At 41.0% G+C, this 17,261-nt stretch overlaps 1 pseudogene; it reads right to left on the reverse strand.

Annotated features, from left to right (window-relative positions):
• Window positions 1-8,185: 8,185 nt before the first annotated feature.
• LOC147912583 (olfactory receptor 4D9-like) lies at window positions 8,186-9,129 on the reverse strand (annotated as a pseudogene).
• Between the last annotated feature and the right edge of the window lie 8,132 nt (window positions 9,130-17,261).

Below are 17,261 nucleotides of genomic sequence, written 5' to 3' on the forward strand. Positions count from 1 at the left end.
TCTTTTTCCATCCCTTCACTTTCAGTTTGTGAGTGTCTTTAGGTCTGAAGTGTGTCTCTTGTATGCAGCATATATATGGGTCTTGTTTTTTTATCCAGTCAGCCACCCTATGCCTTTTAATGGGAGCATTTAGTCCATTGACGTTTAAAGTAGCTATTGATAAGTATGTACTTACTGCCATTTTTTAACTTTTTTTTTTTTTCCTCAGTGTTTCAGTAGTCCTTCTCTGTTCCTTTCGTCTTCTATACAGAATTGATGGTCACTTTAGTTTGACCTCTGTCTGAAAGCTGTACTCTTTAACTACCCTCCTCCCTCCTTTTATGTTTTTGATATCATATCCAACCTCTTTTTTTTTGCATTTGTATCCATTACGTTCTAATCGTGGAAATAGATAATTTTTCCTATTTGTGGTCTTCTCTTTTCCCCTTAAATCAGTCCCTTTAACATTTCTTGTAACACTGGTTTCTTGGTGACAAACTCCTTTAATTTTTGCTTATCTGGGAAAATTTTGATCTCTCCTTCCATTTTGAACGATAACCTTGCTGGGTAGAGTATTCTTGGCTGTAAGTTTTTTCCTTTTAGCACTTTAAATATATCATGCCATTCTCTTCTAGCCTGTAAGGTTTCTGTTGAGAAGTCAGCTGATAGCCTTATGGGGTTTCCTTTGTATGTAACTTGACATTCTCTTGCGGCTTTTAGGATTCTCTCTTTATCTTTAATTCTGGACATTTTGATTATGATGTGTCTTGGTGTGGGCCTCTTTGGGTTTATCTTGTTTGGGGCTCTCTGTGCCTCCTGTACCTGGATGTCTGTTTCCTTCTTTAGGTTAGGGAAGTTTTCATCTATTATTTCTTGACATAGATTCTCTGCCCCCTTGTCTCGCTCTTCTCCTTCCGGGACACCTATAACACGGATGTTAGTGCGCTTGATGTTGTCCCAGAGGTCCCTTAGACTGTCCTCACTCTTTTGAATTCTTTTCTCTTTTACCTGTTCACCTTGGGTAATTTCTTCTAGTCTTTCTTCCAGCTCACAGATCCGTTCTTCTGTATCCTCTACTCTGCTTTTGAGTCCCTCTAATGAGTTTTTCATTTCCAGTATTGTATTCTTCATTTCTGATTGGTTCTTTTTTATATCTTCCATTTCTTTGTTGACATTCTCACTGAGTCCATCTATTCTTCTCCCCAGATCAGTGAGCATCCTTAACACTCTTAGTTTGAACTCTCTGTCGGGTAGGTTGCTCATTTCTGTTTCACTAAGTTCCTTTTCTGGGGTTTTGTCCTGTTCCCTTACTTGGAATGTATTCTTTTGCCTCTTCATTTTGCCTCTTTCCCTGTGCTTGTGTCTCACGTATTAGGTAGGTCAGCTACGCCTCCTGCTCTTGGATAGGTGACCTTATGTAAGTGATGGCTTAGGAGGCTTCCAGTGTGCTTCCTCAGTTCTCAATATTCCAGGGGTGACCCCTATGTGGGCTACTTGTATCCTTCTGCTGTGGCCTGTTTGCTCTCCCTGTAGGCGCCCAGGGAGGCTGAGTTATGCTCCTGGCCAGCTGTTGTAATGCTCAGCTGCTTGTAGTTGTTGTGGGCCCTTCAGTCTCTTTATCAGCTGTGGGGAGCCCCAGCACAGTTAGCTGCAAGTTCTAATACCACATTTGTGTTGCAGTATTTCTTTTAAGTGAGTAGGCCCCCACCGTGGCAGGTTGTTAGGCTCAGGGCCTTACAATTGCTGTAAGCCTCTAGCCTATTAGGTCTCTTGTCAGCTCTCTGAGGATTGCAGCTGGGTGGGGCTGGCCTCAGGCACAGGAGCACCCAATTGTTTCAGGTTTTGGAAGGTGGAGCAAACCTCCTATGTGGGTCTTTGTGAAGTACAAGTCTTCTGTGGCTGAGAAGCCCTGCCGCCAACAGGTCCACACACACAGTCAACACAGTCCTGCCCCGTGTGAACGCCCCGACCTCCCCAAGTGGACCCAGTCTCTCCATGGCGGGAGCCCCACACACTCTGCCACCGCCCCACACTCTCCACCCGCTCCTTGTGCACACCCTGCCCCGCTCAAGTCAGCTCAGTTGCCAGGCTGCAGAAAATCCAGTCACCAATCTATGCAGGCCCACACGTTGCCTGAGGGCTTGTTGTTAGGTGGGGCCAGTCTCTAGGGTGGGCTGCCTGCCCTGGCTGAGCTGGATTAAATCGGTGCTCTAGCGGGTGGAGCAGACCCTGGGCTAGCAGGTCTCAGGGAGAACTCCAATGGCGTCTGTGTCAGCACGCTCACACCAGGCCACAACAATGGCCGCCGCCAATGTCCCAGTCCCTGGAGAGGTCTCACCCCTCACCGAGATGCACTCAGGGCCTATTAGGTGAGTCTCTTGTCACCAAAGCACTGTGCACCTTTCTTTCTGGTGATTTTAGGATGCTTTCTGGAACGGGTGAGTTTGTGCGCGGGCCCTTTACGAGCCAGTTTTAGTTTCTTTGTGAACCGGGTTTTCTGGGGGTGCTACCCAATGCTTTAGTAGCAGGCAAAGTCAGATATTATGCTGCTGGTCTCAATTGTGCTGGGTCCACAAAAAGCCCACAGCGGGGGCGCTCCCCGGCTCAGGGCCCCGCACCTCCAGGGAGGCTGCATACCTGTGAGCTGCTCCCGGCGGCCGTGAAGCTGGCGGCTTGTGAAGGCGGCGTTTTTCCTCTCCAGAAGGGAGTCTCTGCCTCTTCTACCCCAGTTAGGATTGTCCGTTGTTGCAGGAGTTCCTCTTATCCAGTTTTCAGTTCTGTCTCAGGGGTAATTTTTCCACGAGTAGTTGTAAATTGGCTGTGTCCACGGGAGGAGGTGAGTTCAGAGTCTGCCTACGCCGCCATCTTGACTCCGCCTCCTTTATGGGGTATTTTAATACACTGTGGTAAGGGAAATGATAAAGAAGTGCACATAGGAAAAATAAGTGTTTATTGGGTTGGATATAGCTTTTTCTTTTCCAACTAGTAAAACTAGTTTATGCTTGAGGCAATGGTATGAACAGTAGAAAAGGAAGTTGCAGATTGTTGCCATTGCATTAGTTATATATTAGGGCTTTATGTAATCAGACGGTATAAGTCCGAGTTCACATCCAATTCTGACAAATTCACTGGGAGAGAAAGGCAATGGAGATCCCTAAAAGCTAAGACTCTTTACACATACCGAATGGCTGTGGAGGTTGTGTCAGTGTATTTTATAGCTGAGTTAATTAAAAAGAAGATGCAAATTTGTAGACAAAGCAGAAGTGATAGAGAAGAATGTATACAAACAGTGTTTGCTCTGTAGTATATGCTTAATAAGTAATCATAGGGTAACTACTATTGAAGTGGGATCTAGCTGCTGGATCCCTGCTATGTTGAGATAGATGTCCCCGTTGCCTACTGCGTGTCTAGACATTGCAGTGCTATCCTTTACTCCACTCTCTGGACACCCAAGAACTTCTGTTATATTTCACATTTGGGCCCTGCTTGCTGTCAATTCCTCTTCAAGGACTATGTTCTATCTGCTTAACTTCCTGTTGGTGTTCCTTCTAAATGCCTGTGTTCCAGGTTGCTGATCCTTTGTGTTTGTGCCATCCTGCTATACATAATTGTCTACGCATGGTTCTGCCACACTGCTCTATAGTTCCCCTGCCATGAGTACCAGCGTCTCAGCCTCAGACCTGGTAGAAGAATCGCCAAAGGGATTTTTTGGTTGTAAATGTTGAATTTGAATAACCAGAGGTTCCTATTGAAATGAAGCTCCCTTGACTGTTAGTAAGAAGTCACACATGCACTGGAAGATGTGTGTATGCATGCACGTTTTGGTTTTTAAATTCTTCTGGTGCAGAGGAGAAAGTGAATCCTCCTGAACTCTGTGCTTAGAGCCCAGAGATCTTTGCTTGAAGGGCTCACAGGGGACAACCAGGAGTCCATCTCCTTTGGAGGTAGAAACTGAGGGAAAATGAATAGGTTTCCCAATGATTCAGCCCATTCTATTTTTCCTCTAGGTAGACGGTTTGCTTCTTGTCCTATTAATAAATATAATCAGAGGCATCATAAAGAATGAGGAATTCATTTTCTCCTGTGTTCCATCCAACTGCTCACATGAAGAAGAGATATAAGCGGACAAAGTATATGCTGGTACCGTTCATTCATCAAGTATATAATTGTGAAATACTTACTGAGCACCTGCCGTGTTCCAGGCCCTATGGTTCCAGAGAATCTAAAAGTAAAGAATTCCATTTTTCTCCATTGTCTCATTCCCAATGTCATTTTTGACCTTGTCTCACCATAGATCTATGGATAGTATCACTTGGACATATTGCACACCTGTCACTTAAAATGTCTAAAATCGATCTGGGCATTGTTATCATGAACTAAATACTTCTCTTTCTCTAGCTGGCACTGTCACTCTCCTTGTGACAAGGTCTCAGTATCTCTGAATTACCTCTGAACACTCACCCTTACCAAGCTGTCCATTTTTTTGGTCTTCTGTATCCTTCCTGAATAAATTACTTTTTTAAGTTTCTTGCATAATTTGCAAAGTTTCTTTTGCAATAGTTGACTTCTAGAACTTGTCAGTCCCTGCCCTGATATTCACACTCTTGTGCAAGGTCCTCCTCTTGTGTGTAGACTGCACTTAATGACTTGCTTCTAATGAGAATACAGCAAAAGTGGGAGGATGTCAATTCCAAGATGAGACTATGAAAGACTGTGGGTTCTACATTGATGACACACTCTCTTTGCTTTGATTGCTCACTCTGATGAAGTAAGCTGCCACGTTGGAGAGGCCCATAATGATAGGACCTGAGGATGGCCTCCAGCCAACATCCTGTACGGAACTGATCCCTCAGTCCAACAGCTCATAATTCTGACAAATAATCATCTGAGTGAGCTTGGAAGTGGATCCTTCGCCAGTTGAACCTTCAGCTGAGACTGCAGTTCCCAGCTGACACTTTGACTACAGCCTTGTGAGAGACCCTGACGCAGAAGGCTTAGCTAAGCCTTGTCTGATTCCCAAATGACACAAACTGTGACTTAAGAATTGTCTGTTGTTTTAAGCCACTAAGTATTGGGTTAATATGTTATGCAGCAATAGATTACTAATACAGCACTCAACTAATAGTCTGGTTTATTGAATAAGAGGTATGTTGACAACATTCTCTTTCAGACTTGAAAGATAAGTAATGCAACAACAATAAGAACCAGAAAAGTCAGTAGATCCCTCCAGGGTAGTGTTTTGTGACTGGAATTGCATGCATGCTTAAGTATAGTTCCTGTGGCGCTGACTATCCTAGAGTCTTAGAAATTATGCTGAAACAAGCTGAACCTTCTTTGAATTTCTCCAAGAAGTCCAGAATGGCAGGATCACTCCCAAACCAGCCAGTTTGTGTATACAGATACATTTATTTGCTTATGAAAAATAGTGTGGGAGTTTAAAATCAACCTTCCTTATGTAGAAAAAAGTCACAGATGGTAGGACCAAGTATATGTGACCTGTAGGAGAAGCTAGAATCAGTTTAATATCTAATAGTTCCCTAAGAAAATGTCTCCCCCTGGAGAAAAATATAGATTAGCCCAAATAATTATTTCATGTCATGTTGAAAGAGAAGTAAACTAAATGGTGTTCTCCTGAATTCCATCACTTTTCCTCTCTGTGTTTGATCAGGTTGTTTTGCAAGTGCAAATAGTCCAAGGCAGCTTCCTGGGCACCTTTTGCTAGGTTTTTGACATTTACGTGGTCCTACACTTGGGAACATAATCTCTGATGGAACAGATCTTTGGTTACTTAATATTCTACCCAGTCACAAAGGTTTTACTAGAGTTCAAGGCAACAGAGGTGTAAAAAAATAGAGCATCATTTTGAAAAGTGGGAAGGATCTGAAGAACAATGATACTAGAGCAAAGATGGAGCCAGGCAGTAAACAGTCATTTGGTCTGCAGATGGATCCAGCTGAAGACAAATGTATGTCTTTACTTAATTTTAATGTTTGGGGAAGTATTTTTCAGTGATGGGCATAAAATACAACACACGAGGGAACAATCCACAAAGAAGATGACACACTTATCAACAGGAGCTTCTGCATTAATAAATGTTTGTTTACATCTAGCCCATAGAAAGTAAGAGGATGAGTGAGGGTTGTCTTCTTGGCCAGTCGTCTTTGGGAACTCTCCTCCAGTGTTCTATCCTTTGGAACCAGACCTTCTAGTCTACTATCATACTAGTCCCCAGGCTTAACTTGATCACCTTTCCCTTCCTTTCAATTACATTTCCTTTCCCCAAATCTCCTTCATTTCAGTTTGGTTCTCTGTGCATTCCAAGGGTTCAGTAGTACTTCCAGCAAGCCTTTCTATGTATTAAGAGAAACCTTTTAGAGACAATGTTTTAGTCCTTGTAATCTAATCCAATCATGATTTCTTAATAACAAGTCATATATGTGGGAGAGATTGTTAGAGTTCATCATTTTTCATGTTCTCCTGTTTTTTTCTGGGGAAAGAGCAGGATTACATTCTCCAGACTCCCTTGCAGTTAATTGGGGCCATATGACTAAGAGTTGGCTAGTGGAATGTGGTCCAAAGTGATGCACGCTACTTTCAGGACTGGCCCGTAACCGCACCCTTCTCCCCACAATTCTTAATCCTCTCTCCTTTTCTCCATTTGCTGGGTGCATGGAGAGGATTCTGAGGATCTAGAGAGAGGTGGAGCCCAAGATAGAAGAAATAGAACCCTGTTCTCTAGGCAACTGCATTGAACAGGTTTTTTGAAGATCAGGATTGGCCTGTGATATGAGCAGGAAATACACTTTTACTGTTTTTAGCCATGTCAGTTTGGACATTTTTGTCACAGCGTTGATGTGTCTTATTAATACATGAGTGCCAGCTTATATGACTTGAGCTTTAACCTAATGGGACACATTGTGCAGTAAAGTCAATAGTTCCCAGCAAAATACCAGCTGGATTGTTAGAGAAACCTTCCCCTAGCACCATTCAGGTTCCTTTCATTTCACAAGAGACTAGAAAATTCTCAGATTCACTGATTAAACCCTCATGCTTTTTATTATCCTTTCTTTACCTTCTAATGGATTGAGTAGGGAGTGTAAAGAAGTTGTGAGGTCTCCAAGTGCAGAAACCGTGAGAATCATAATAAAGAAATGGTAATTATGTGATGTGATGTCGTGTGATGGAGGTGTTAGCTAATGTTATGGTGGCAATCATATTGCAATATATAAGTTTATCAAATCAACATATTGTATACCTTAACTTACACAGTGTTATATGTTAGTTATAGCTCAACAAAGCTGGAAAAATCCTATTCAATAATAGAAAACAGAAACAAGGAGAAATTTCGGCCTGTCCAGTCTGTGATGGGATAATCCTGTTATATAATGAGGAGTCAGTTGCTTCCCATGGGAGTTCTTAGCATCTGTCTTTGCTGAAGACTTTCATAAATCCAGGTGAGCTGTCCACAGCGTCTACGCATAAGTGTTCTTTCTTTATGAACACTCCCACGCACAGCATTACCTCCTTCTGCCTAGGAGGTAATCGGCCTTGGAGTGATTTGGTGATCCTCACTTCTTAATAGAAATCACACATTTGCATTGCTTAGGGGACCACATATGGAGTTCTTCTTTCTGAACTTTCCTTTTAGATATCAAATACTGGTATCGACTCCAGAAGTACACTACTTTGTGCCTACAATGAGCTCACGGTTGCGTGAACATGGCTCACTCTTACACCAGTCTCTCCCTCTCCACAAACTGATTTCTTTGCTTAGATTGTCCCTCTCTGCCTTTTTCCCCTTCGAAAGGTCTACTCAATGTCAAAAGTCTTCTGAAGCTCTCAAGTAAATTGCCCAGAATAATTCCACAGCACTTTCACATCTTCAGTAAAGCATGTTGGAGTATGCTGTAAGATAGGGACTATCTTTAATCTTTCTGCAGCAGTCTGTACCACTGTCACGTACATAATATGTGCTCTGTAAATATTTGTGGGATGAATAATCAAAAGTGAGTAGTGGAAGACAGGAATGGGTCTCATCTTAAATAGTATCACACACAGGTCCCCAGCTCATCCGAGAGGACCGATCTCTTTTAAGACTACAAGGTATCCATAGGTGCCACTTTGCTTTTGGCATTAAGATGATCTCTTCCCATTTTGAGAAAGTGAAATGTAATATTTGTCTTTAAATTTTAGTGTTAATTCATCCTCATAGAATTTCAATCCTTTCAGAAAGCCCTAGTCGTTTCTTTAGTTTCCTCATGGCTGATTTCATTTCCTGATTTCTCAGGGTATAGATCAGAGGAATGAGCAAAGGAGAGATGACAGTGAAGGTGACAGAAATGGCGGTATCTGTGGGGAGGGCAGTGAAGGGCCGGGCATAGACATAGATGCACGGCATGAAGTGCAGGGTGACCACAGTGATGTGTGAGGTGCAGGTGGAAATGGTTTTCCTTCTGCCCTCTCCAATATGAGATCTTATCATCATCAAGATGACTGTGTAAGATAAGAGGAGAAAGATGAATATAAACCAACTGATTAATTCATTATTGGAAATCATCAGGAGCTCCAGAGTGAAGGTGTCAGTGCAGGCGAGTTTGAGCACCCAAGGGACATCGCAGTAGAAAGTATCAAGAACATTGGGTCCACAGAAGGGGAGGCACAGCAATAGAGAAATTTGCACGATGGAGTGGACAAAGCCCCCATCCAGGAGGCCACAACCAGGCTACTACATCGTCCCGTACTCATGATGGTCGTATAATGGAGGAGTTTTGAGATGGCTATGTAGCGATCAAACGCCATCACAGAGAGAGAAAAAGCATCTGCTCCTCCAAGAAGGTGGAAGAAGAACATTTGAGTGATGCAGCCATTGAAGCAGATGGTTTTTCTCTCTGATAGAAGATCAGCTAGGACCTTAGGAGCTGTGATGGAGGAAAAGCAGATGTCAAGAACAGATAGATTGCGGAGCAGGAAGTACATGGGAGTGTGAAGGTGAGATTCCCAGGTAACTGTAAGCATGTTGAGGAGGTTTCCCATCAGAGTTGTCACATACACCAAAAACAGGAAGACAAATAAGACCGAGCTCAGCTCTTGAGACTGGGTAATTCCCAGGAAAATAAATTCTTTCACTCTTGTATAATTTCCCTGATCCATTGTGTCACAGATGGTTTTTCAATTATATCTCTGGAAGATATGACAGTGCAGTTAAAGAGGGGGCTATGAAATCTACTGTCATCTTTTCTGTCACCTGAGTTTTGGTTCTCTCCTGGGGTGGAAGTTATTTTCCTATGCATGCACGGTGCCTAAAATTCCATATGCCGCCATTAGGTGAAAGATGACCCAAGTTTTTGACTCAGTCAATCACACAGGCATGTTCTATAACTGCGGCCACTGAAACACAGGTGACTGGTCCACGAACCTATTCAATTGTACTTTTACTATAAAATATGACACAAAATAATAAATAATAAGCATATATTTGATGACATGAAGAATTTTTCTTCACGAAAGACACCATTCTGAAAATTAAAAGAAAAGCCGCAAATGGGAGGATATTTACCATACATGGAGTTGAGAAGAGATTCACACTAAAAATATACACAAAGCTTCTACAAATCAGTAGTAAAAGATAGATGGCCAAACCAGAAAATGGCAAAAGGCCACAACTTTACAAATGAGGATATTCAAATCCCTATTCAACTTCATTAACTATCAAGGAAATGCAAATTAAAATTACAGCAAGAAACTACGGTCCACACACGAAAATGGCTCAATCGAAAAAGATGAAAAATATCAAGTTATGGTGAAGATGTGGAACAACTGGAACTCTCATACACTGCTGGTGGGTGTGTAAATTGCCATAACATTTTGCTGTTTGGTTATATCTGCTAATGCAATATATGTATATGTATATCTATATCTATCTAATCATCCATCCACCCTATGAGGAATATGTATATATATTGTTTGTTCACTTGTATGTATTGATTGTTCTTAGGATAGATATGTATATTTATATATTTATTTATTTGTATATTTTTATCCTTCCTAAGAACAATCTATTTGACTACTAGGAAGTACATATATATTATTTTCACCAAAAGAGATGTGCTAGAATATTCATAGCAGCACTCTTTATACTTGCTCAATCTGGAAAACGACACAAATGACCATCAACATTAGAAAAGATCAATAAATTGTTAAATTCACTCAATACAATTCAGCAGTGGGAATGACCTACATACGCTACATGAAACAATATAAATGAACTTCACAAACATAATGTTGAGTCAAATCATCCAGGCACAAAAAAGTGCGCAATCTCTTATTTTTTCATATAAAGAACAAAAAATATACAAACCTAAAGAGAATATGAGGGAGGCTTTTGAGGTGGTCATAATGTTCTGTTTCTTGATCTGGGTGCTTGTTATAAAGATATAACCAGCTTGTGAGAAAATTCATTGAGCTGTACACTTATGTGCACTTTTCTGCATGTATATACATCATCCTTCAGTAGAATGTTAAAATAATTAACATGGTGATTACAACATTTTAATCTCACGTCTAATGAATGCCTATCACTTAAAGTGACATTTAATTGACTGCTCACTTCATAACGGTTACTATTATAGTTATATAGTTACAGCCTTTACCAGCTACAACCTGAGAGTTACCTTTTTACCTTTCTCTTGCCTACAGACTTAGGTCCTCCCATTACTTCTGTTATGCAGGCTGCCTCACTATCCATATGTAGTTCTTTTTCAGATTCTGGTTATAATTTTTCTAATTTTTTTCATTTTGCTCTTTAAGTCTTAGAAAAAATACTTAAAATACTGTGTCTCTTCAAGCATCATTCTCCTTTTTTGCTGACACAGAAGAATAAGATAGGAGCCCCTTTCCCCTTCCATTGTCATCAATTCAGATTCTTTTCATTCTCCTCCTCTTTGGTGTTTATGTCAACAACACAGAGTGGTAAGAATAGGTGTTGAGAATAATGATTTATGTCTCCAGAATCCCCAAGTAAGAATTCCTCACAATATACTTACATGGCTTGAAAGTGGAGAAATCAGCCCAAAAGGAGTCTTCAGTTAATCTGGAACGTAGAAACATATTTTAATTAATGACAGCAGCCCACTCTAGCATCTTTCTTTTAGATATTGGAATGATAAGCCCATGGTTTTCAAGTCTTCTGCTCAGGAAACCCTGTGACAATCCTAATAGCTTCCTGTGTCACCTGTCCTCTCTTTCCCTCCTTTCTCTCTCCTGTTTTTCTTTACTTTTTCTATTTTCTTTCCTTCTTTATTTCCTTCCTCTATACACTATTTCCGTGACTGTATTAGGGTTCACCAGAGAGAAAGAACCAACAGGATAGATATAAGTATATATCCCAATATATACATAAAGGAAAATTATTATGAAGAATTGGTTCACGTGATTACGGAAGGCAAGAAGTCCCATGATCTGCCGCCTGCAAGCTGGAGACCTAGGAAAGCTGGTGGTGTAATTCAGTGCTAGTATGATGGCCTGAGAACCAAGGAAGCCAATGGTGTAAATCCAAGTCCCAGGGCGGGAGCAGATGAGACGAGATGTCCCAGCTCCAGCAGTGAGGCAGGAAGAAGGGGTGAATTTCTCCTTTTCCACCTTTCGTTCTATTCTGGCCCTCAATGGATTGGATGACACCCACCTTTCTTGGGGAGGCAATTCATTCACTTTACTGTATCCATCGATTCAAATGCTAATCTCATCTGGAAACGCTCTCACAGACAGATCCAGAAACAATGTTTAGTTGGGCGCAGCTGTGGCCCGTCAAGCTGACACATAAAATTAACCAACAATGACAGTGAGATGGTCTCTTTGAGGGAAAGATGACTCAAACATATACCCTTTATTTAGGAAGTTTATTCTTAAGACAGTAAGAGTGTTGTCAGTTGTGGAGTCAGCAGAAATAAAAGTGAGGAGGTACAAAATCATGAGGATGAATATGAAAATGGTCGCATTTGGGCATATAATATTTTAAACCTGATCCAGGAGGTCTGCAGAACAGTATCATGTCCCAAACTTGCATTTTGGATACACATGTGTGGATCATCTTGAGCATTTGGGCAATTTGGGTTTTACCACTCCTGTTTAGTGTGACCTTGGGCAAGTCACTCAATAACTGTACCAAACTTGTGAGAAATACACGTGAGGTTCACAGGACAGGGCATAGAGTCAGTTCTCAGCCTGCACCATTATAATTTATCTACAACATGAGGATAATGAGACCTACCTCCCACACAGGGTGCTTCTAAGGAGTAGGTGTGATTGTGTGTCTGTTGTGGAAACTGGAAGCAGCTGAGGAATCTGATTTTGCCAATCTCATCAGCCCCAGGTGAGGGCTTCTTTCCTTACACACGCCAGGTTCATCTGTGGGGGCTTGTCGGAGAGTGGCTCATCTTGCTGTTGACCCTGTGGTTCAAAGCCCTCTTTGCAACACTTTGGAGTATGTGGGAAATGCTCTCTCTCCCCTGGGATCTTTTTCGTTTTTGTTTAGGGATTTGAGCCGAGATATACGTTCAAAAAAAATCAGAATATTGTATTACACACCTGCTGATAAACATAAATCAATTTTTTAATGTTTAAATACAGGTGTTTATATATAAGCCTTTACAGAGAGAACGAAAATTATAACCCTCAATTACAAATTGAGTCATCTGGACATCAGGCCCCAAGGGGGTCCATGCAATTTCAAGGTCTCAGCATTATGAAAATGTTGGCAGAATAATGGAGCTCTGCTTTGTTGATTTTTTTGCTTGCTTTTAGAAAACAATTATGGAGCACTTCTTATGCCAACTGCTTCATTTTATCTCTTCGAAAACCTATCATAGCGAGGTGAAATTGATACTACTCTTCTGGTTTTATAGATGAGGAAACTGAGACACAGAAAGGTAAAGTATTCTCCTCAAGGTCTCACAGCTGGTAGAGCCATGTCTTAATCCAAGATTTGTCTTATTCCAAAGACTTATGGTCTTAAATACTGTAACTATACTTCTTCCCAGTGTTGATTAGCCCTTCCCAGAACATCCTGCAAAGAAAAAGGCTCTGGAAAATCTTATGCACATCAAGTGAAAATAGTATGTGGGTAAGAAGCCTGCAAAAGGTGAGTTAGACGTATGACTGAGAGTGACTTAGCATGAGATTATCGTATGACTGAGAGTGACTTAGCATGAGATTATGTCAGAAGTGACTTTGAAAAAAAAAACAACAGAGATTTAAAGAGCAGACTTTGTAGTGTTTACAAGTACCTCCAACAACAACCTGTATCAACTACGTAGTGCTCCAAAGGCGAGGTGCAGAAATGAGTTCTGAGTAACACTACCTCAAACAGGAACTCTTGAAAATAATGGATCTGGTGGGTTTCTATGGATGCTGTCTTTTCACAAAGAGTGGGAAGGATACTTTGAAAGTATAGGATTATGCACAGTGCATTGAAACTCATGCACCATGGGGGGCGGGGAACGGACAAAGAAAGAAAATTCTATGTGTTTTTGCAAGGTCGAAATAAGGATCACGAGGATTTCTTAGAAATCACCACAAAGGGGACCATCTTCTGGAAACAAGCTTATGAAGCATCTTGGAAAGATCCTGCCAACTGAGTGTTATCCCCATACCCCAGCTTCCCACTGAACGCATGCAGTTCCTTTTTCTCTTTCCTGATATGGAAAAGCTTCTACTCTTGATTGAATCCCTAAAAGTTTTAGGAACGTTATTCATGTTCAGTAGTACATGATGGCACAGATAAGCTAGGCTAATGCTTTAATAAACACCTTACCTAAAGCCCCCAAACTTCCATTCCCAGCCAAGAAACAAAGCTGTCCAGGCTGCATATACAGAAGTCAGAAATTGCTATTTGAGTGCAAGTTTCCTAGGGGAATCACCCTCTTCGGAGCTGGGGATATAAGCACCTTCTCCACTGCCATCAAAACACTTTCAATCTCAACATCCTGCCAAGTAGAATACATCCCATCCCCTGGAGCCAACTGACCTTCCTCCAGTATTTCACTAGCCACACTTCCTCTCTTCCTAGTCATGAAAAACTACCACTTTTCTTTGCTTCTTCAAGAGTTTTGGTTTCAATAGGAACATTCCATACAATTGCAGCATTTGTGAAAAGTCAGCACTAACAGCTTTTCAGTTTCAGAAATTCACACACACCAACACTAACTGACCTCAGGCTCCACGGGGAAAGAGATCCTCCATCTGCATGTTAGAAGACATGAGTTCTGGAGAAATTCTATACTTAACGGAAAGCCTACCTCAAGGCCAGTGATTTTTTTTATTTTCTTCCTTCAGATGGGAAAAGGCAACCTCAGGGAATCACGTCCTTTTGGCTCTTCCACTGTGTCTTACAATGCCTCAGCCATCTCTATTAGTCCCTCAGCCACAAGCTCAGTAAAGGAATTAGCAAAGGGAATGCTGTTGGGTGTGAAAGTGGAAGCTGAGAGGCCAATTGAATGGTGTTCCTGTGGGAGTCAGTAAAATGTCACCAAGCCCCCCTCCTCTCTCTCCCTCATCTCCTCTCTGTCCCATCTCACATGAACATGCAGAGGCACCAGTGCACATTCAGTACATATCTTTTTGTCTAGACAGTGCATTATCCCTATTGGCTTAAAAAGAAAATATCTTGTCCACCAAGGACGGTGCAGTCTTCCTCCTGACGAAAATCACTTTGCTTATAATAGACTTGGAAATAAAACTTAAATGAGATGGTAACAATGGAAAAATCAACGATTTGTGGCTACTGTCAGGGCAGCTATCAGAAACTGAATGGTGTAGATATATATGTTCAATTTCTGTTTAATGCAATATGTACATTGACCCTATGTAATTATTTTGACCTACATCTCTGAGACTCAAAGCTCACTTAGAATCTAGGTAGGTAGCACGGTGACAGCTCTTGATATTCATCAGTTTAATTACTTCAGCATCATTTTCTGTTGTTGGGTTCATGTGTACCCAGAGATGTTAATCATTAAAATGTTTGATTCGGGGAGCAATGTAGGAAAGGGTAGTTTGAAAGCCATGTGTGTATCCAGAGCCAGTTTCCTTTACTCTGGCTCTTAGCAACAGAGCTTAAAAAATAATAAAAAGTGATTTAAGCAGTAAAAATGCAGCCCAGCTTGTGTTTTTATGTCATCCAGATAAATTATGTATGTTTTTGTAATCAGATGCAATTCTTTCCCCTTCGCCTGAATAATTGAATAAAGTTGTGTTGTGTGCTTAGACATATTTTGAGGAAGTCTCAGGGACAATGACATGCCTGAAATTCCTGGGTCCCTGCCTCTTTGGGATTGTGCTCCTGAAATACAATAATTAAGATCCCTTAGAGCTTTGGTGCCATCCAATTCTGACATAGTGATAAAAATGTGCTTTGAGTGAGTCACAAGAGTTTGGAAGAAAAAGGAAAGACACATTTGCATGAAATAGGCTATAGAGTGTGAAGGGGAGGAAGACTATCCTCTCCCCACTCTGGGTCCCTTCTGGCTGGGCTACAAATTAAATTGACATGAGACCAAATAGCAGGAGAAAATCAAACAAAGCTTTATAACATGTATACATGGGAGAAACCAGGGAAACTGAGTTTCTTGACAAATGGCGGAGGTATTCTCCTTAAATAGCATATTCAGGTAGACAAATGACGATGTTGGGGGTGGGGGAGTCAGCTATGGGAGATTACCAGAAAGCACAGTAATCAAGAGTATGCATATTAAGTACTTGCCTTCTGCACTGATAAGAGTTTCTAGACATAAGGTCATCCCCCCTTCTTCCTGGTACACAGAGGGAGATACCTTTACAAATGGAGATTTCCCTTAAACAGAACTTTGATAAGAATGGGCTTAGCAAGGACCCTCCAAGTCTATTGATTTTAGGCAGTTTGGGGGAAGGTCAAATATCCTTCAAAGAAAATAATCAAGGCAAAGAGACATATTTTGAGGTGGCCAATTTTGGTTCCCCACAGTCCTGCCTTTGAAACTAAGAATTTTCACAGTCCTTTTGAAACTTAAAGAAATTTCATAGTCCAGAAGCTGAGTTGATAGATTTTTCCATCTCATTGAACACATTTCTTAGTCCTGATAATAGATCAGTCCAGTTAAGTTCATTTTAGAAGGCAGTGATGCAGGTGGGGTCCCAAAGTTAGGCTATATTGTGGAAGCAAGCAATTATGTATTTAATAAGAAACATATCTATGGAAACAAAAGAAAAACAAGGTTAATGGTTAGAGCTAATTACAAACCAGTTTCTGAGTTCAGAGGACATCCAGTTAAGAATATTTCTAGATATCAGAAGATGTCACCAGAAAGCATCAACTCTATGTAGTTACTGGAGATATTGAGGAGGTCCCACCTAGTTATGAAAATGTTCCACAGGGACCTCCATGTGAATAATAGAGTATGGTCTACACAGAAGTGTGGAAGGTAGACAGTACCTCAGACCCCAAGTTGTGCCTTTCATCAGAAAGGAATAAGTCCTATGTTCACAAACTACTTTCAGTAATTAAGACAACATCCTCCACCTTCAGCTCCATCTTTCTGTTATTTTCAATCCATCTTATTATTTAGCAAATATTGAAAGAAAATTGGTAGACCCTTTAGATGTTTGAAAGAAAGGAATCCAATCCAAAACCAGTGGAATAGAATTAAAATCTAATAGTAATATGGGAGTGATGGGGACCCTCTAAAGATAGATGAGCTGTGTGTGAGGAAAGAAGGACTTCTCACCAAGAGGATCAGAGAAACATATGTGCAGAAGGTGACATTTATGTTTGGGCCACATGGTAATGGAAAGCAAGGAAGATGTGGCTTTCAGGGACCACTTGAACATATAAAAGTTGCTCATGAGTTGGAAGTTTGGCTGGAAAGAAAGGATGCAAATATGTAGACGTGGAAAGATAGGAAAGGAAATCATGGCTATAAATTTTTTATTTTTTGGTAAATCTAGGAAAACGTATGTAGGTGTTCATTGTACTATTCTTTCAAGTTTTTTCAAGGTTTGCAATATTTTTTTTTCTCTGTCGTTTTAAATTTAGCATAAGAAATACCTGTGTAGACTTCAGTCTGAGGAGATCCATCTACAGGATATAAGCCTGAGAAAAATCTCTTCTTTGTGCAATTCAAGGGATTCCAGAAAAAAGAGCTGATTTTTCCCCAATTCCAAATGGAAGTTATTTCTATGACTCTCATTTCACAATATCCTCTTTCTTAATATTACTTAGTTGTGCTGTCTGTCACTGAAAGTTCACCCAGGAA

Source organism: Ceratotherium simum, chromosome 34 (assembly GCF_057802395.1).
Source record: "Ceratotherium simum simum isolate JZ-2026a chromosome 34, ASM5780239v1, whole genome shotgun sequence".
In the NCBI taxonomy this organism is placed as follows: domain Eukaryota; kingdom Metazoa; phylum Chordata; class Mammalia; order Perissodactyla; family Rhinocerotidae; genus Ceratotherium; species Ceratotherium simum.